Source organism: Benincasa hispida, chromosome 12 (genome assembly GCF_027475165.1).
Source record: "Benincasa hispida cultivar pf3 chromosome 12, pf3_genome.v1.1, whole genome shotgun sequence".
Classification (NCBI taxonomy): domain Eukaryota; kingdom Viridiplantae; phylum Streptophyta; class Magnoliopsida; order Cucurbitales; family Cucurbitaceae; genus Benincasa; species Benincasa hispida.
Window position 1 is genome coordinate 11,036,806 of NC_143489.1, and position 3,667 is coordinate 11,040,472.

Sequence of the window (3,667 nt, forward strand, 5' to 3'; positions counted from 1 at the left end):
ATAAAACTAGTACATCTGGTTAGTCACATCCTTCTCAAGAGTTAAGAATGCCTCGACGTAGTGGAAGGATCATTCATCAGCCTAATCGTTACTTGGGTTTTACAGAAACACAAGTCGTCATACCTGATGACGACATAGAGGATCCATCGACCTATAAACAGGCGATAAAAGATGTGGACTGTGATTAGTGGGTCAAAGCCATGGACCTCGAAATAGAGTCTATGTACTTCAATTCTGTCTGGAAACTTGTAGATCAACCAAATGATGTAAAACCAATTGGTTGCAAGTGGATCTACAAGAGAAAACGAGACCAAGTCGGTAAAGTACAGACTTTTAAGGCTCGACTTGTGGCAAAGGGTTAGACCCAGAGAGAGGGAGTGAACTATGAAGAAACTTTCTCTACCGTTGCCATGTTTAAGTCGATTAGAATACTTTTATCCATTGCCACCTTTTATGACTATGGAATTTGGCAGATGGATGTCAAGACAATCTTTCTAAACGGCGGTCTTGAGGAAAGTATCTATATGGCTCAACCATAGGGGTTTATTGCACAAGGTCAAGAACAAAAGGTTTGTAAGCTTCAAAAATCCATTTATGGGTTGAAACAAGCTTCTAGATCTTTGAATAAAGATTTGATACTGCGATTAAATTTTATGGCTTTGAACAAAATGTTGACGAGCCTTGTGTTTACAAGAAGATCGTCAATTCTACTATAACATTCTTAGTTTTATATGCTGACGATATTCTACTCATTGGGAATGAAGTAGCTTACCTAATTGACATAAAAAAATGGCTAACAACGTAGTTCCAAATGAAATATTTAGGAAATGCGAAGTATGTTCTCGGGATTCAGATTATTTGAAACCGCAAGAATAGAACACTAGCCATGTCTCAAGCAACTTATATAGACAAAATGTTGTCTAGGTATAAGATGCAGAATTCCAAAAGAGGTATGTTACCTTATAGATATGGAATTCATTTGTCAAAGTATCAATGTCCTAAGACACCTCAAGAGGTTGAGGATATGAGACGCATTCCCTATGCTTCCGTAGTAGGGAGCCTGATGTATGCAATGTTATGTACTAGACCTGACATATGCTACGCAGTAGGGATAGTCAGTAGGTATCAATCCAATCCTGGATATGATGATTGGACTGCCATTAAAAATATCCTGAAGTATCTTAGGAGAACGAGGAACTACATGCTCGTGTATGGTACTAAGGATTTGATCCTTACTGGATACACTGACTCTAATTTTCAAACTGATAAAGATGCTAGAAAGTCTACATCTGAATCAATGTTCACTCTTAATGGAGGAACAGTGGTGTGGAGAAGTGTAAAGCAAAACTGTATTGCGAACTCCACAATGGAAGCTAAATACGTAGCTGCTTGTGAAGCAGCAAAGGAAGCAGTATGGTTGAGGAAATTTTTGATAGATTTGGAAGTAGTTCCAAATATGCATCTGCCTATCACCCTATATTGTGATAATAGTGGTGCAGTTGCAAACTCAAGAGAACTAAGAAGCTATAAGCGCGGCAAGCATATTGAGCGCAAATACCATCTGATCCGGGAGATTGTACATCGTGGAGACGTTGTAGTGACCCAGATATCTTCTGAGAAAATCATTGCTAATCCTTTTAAAAAGGCCCTCACGGCTAAAGTGTTTGAAGGTCACCTACAGAGTCTAGGTCTACGAAGCTTGTAAACTAGGACAAGTGGGAGAATTTTTGGGTATATGGCCTAGTTTATTGTATTCATATGTTTATTGTACTCGTATGTTTCTCACTTAAATTCAATATTGTGATACTCCACTAGGAGTTTTAGTCCAAGTGGGAGTTTGTTGGATTTTATGTCCTACAACTCGTAGTTTGTAAATTAATAAATATATTCTGTTTTGTTTTTCGATAAAGTTGTTATTGAAATTGTAATCTTGAATCCAATAAACTAAGGTTCCAAGGCTATTTAATGTAATTTGAACTTTATGTAGTGATTTTGAGTCCAGCTTCATAGCTTACACCGGTTGCTGGAAGAATATCATCTTCGGCTAGTGTAGTGAACCCTTCTGGTTTTTGGTTTATAAGAATCATGGCAGCTCCACCAGCATTTTTCACTACCAACCCTTGTTCATCTGTGCTTATATTTTCTTCTGTTTCACATACCACAACTTTTCCTTTCACATTCAAGTTCGCATGTCAGCCATGAACACAAAATTTAGACCTTTCGATTACACTGCTGCCAGCGTATACAAGTGGTAAGAATGTTGATGCAAAATCTCTTGGCTGGAACAAAGATTCACCGTCATGGACTTCACCATTTCCAAGCTTTGCTAATGCCGATATTTTTCGATCAATAGTGCCGATATTTTTCGATCAATAGTGCTTGCTCCGACTGTTAGAATCCAAGGTGCTCCGTTGCGTACTGTGCTTTTGGAAGGGCCTTCATTCCCAGCTGAACAACTCACAAAAATTCCCTTTTCAATGGCTGCAAATGAGCCTATAGCAATACTGTCATTGAAAAACGGACATGGAGAGGAGCCAAGGGAGAGTGAGAGCACGTCGACACCGTCATCAATTGCGGCATCTAATGCGGCAAGTACATCGCTATCTGAGCAGCCTTTTGGAGTACAAACTTTATATATTGCAAGATGAGCTAGAGGTGCCATTCCAACTGCCTTCCCTCTTGCATTTCCCAAAGCTTCAGCACCCTCAACAAAAGTGCCTGCAGCCGTGCCTGCTGTGTGTGTGCCATGTCCATGTTCATCAATCGGTGATTCCCCCATCAAAGCACTATAAGCATGATTGAAAGTTCTTGCACCAATCAACTTATTATTACAGATGGAGGCACCAAATTCGCATCTCCCTTTCCATTTAGCTGGTGGTTGTGGCATTCCATCATCATTAAACGAAGGATGTTTAGGAGAAATTCCAGTATCCAACACTCCTATGATAACTCCCTTTCCAAAATTTGAATCTTTCCACAATCCAAATTGTTTGTTCAACCCCAAGTACTCGGGTGTATGAGTTGTGTGCAAATTCAATATGGTTTCTGGTCTGGCTGAGATGAAACCTTGCTTCTCTTCCATGGCTTTAACTTCTTCTTCTGTAAGTCTTGCAGAAAAACCACTCATCACGTTACGATACAAATAAAGTAACCGTGACTGTTCATTCGATGCTTCGATCGTTTCTGGTAAGAATGATGTATACCAACTTTGTAGATCAATGGTGTTATTCGAAATCCCGAGCTCTGGCTGCTGCACATGGACAATGTAGGTTTGTAATTTGATTGTGTTGGAAGTACCTGAAAACTTAATTTTCATGGCAACATTGCCATGAAACTTAAGCAACAAAAAGATACAAAAGAAAGGAAGAACGACCATAGTTTAATGAAAAGTACTTTTCCTTGTAGCAAGTGGTTTTTGGTGCCTTTGTATTTGAGCACCCAAATGTATTTATAGGGAAAAGAAATCATGGTTCTTAATAGTAGATCCTAGGATTTTATATATATATAGAATACTTGATAAATGTACTTTATTGTAAGTACATTATTGGTGACAATTGTTCATCTGCTGAAAATCTTTTGCTTTAGTATATACAGCTGGGGAAAAAAATTTATATCTACATAGTAATGTTCACATTCTTGTTTTGTCTTTGTATCCTTTCATGCCTTT

General features: G+C 38.6%; 1 pseudogene; it reads right to left on the reverse strand.

Moving 5' to 3' along the window:
* Nucleotides 1-1,979: 1,979 nt before the first annotated feature.
* On the reverse strand, nt 1,980-3,376 carry LOC120067389 (subtilisin-like protease 4 pseudogene; annotated as a pseudogene).
* Nucleotides 3,377-3,667: the final 291 nt, after the last annotated feature.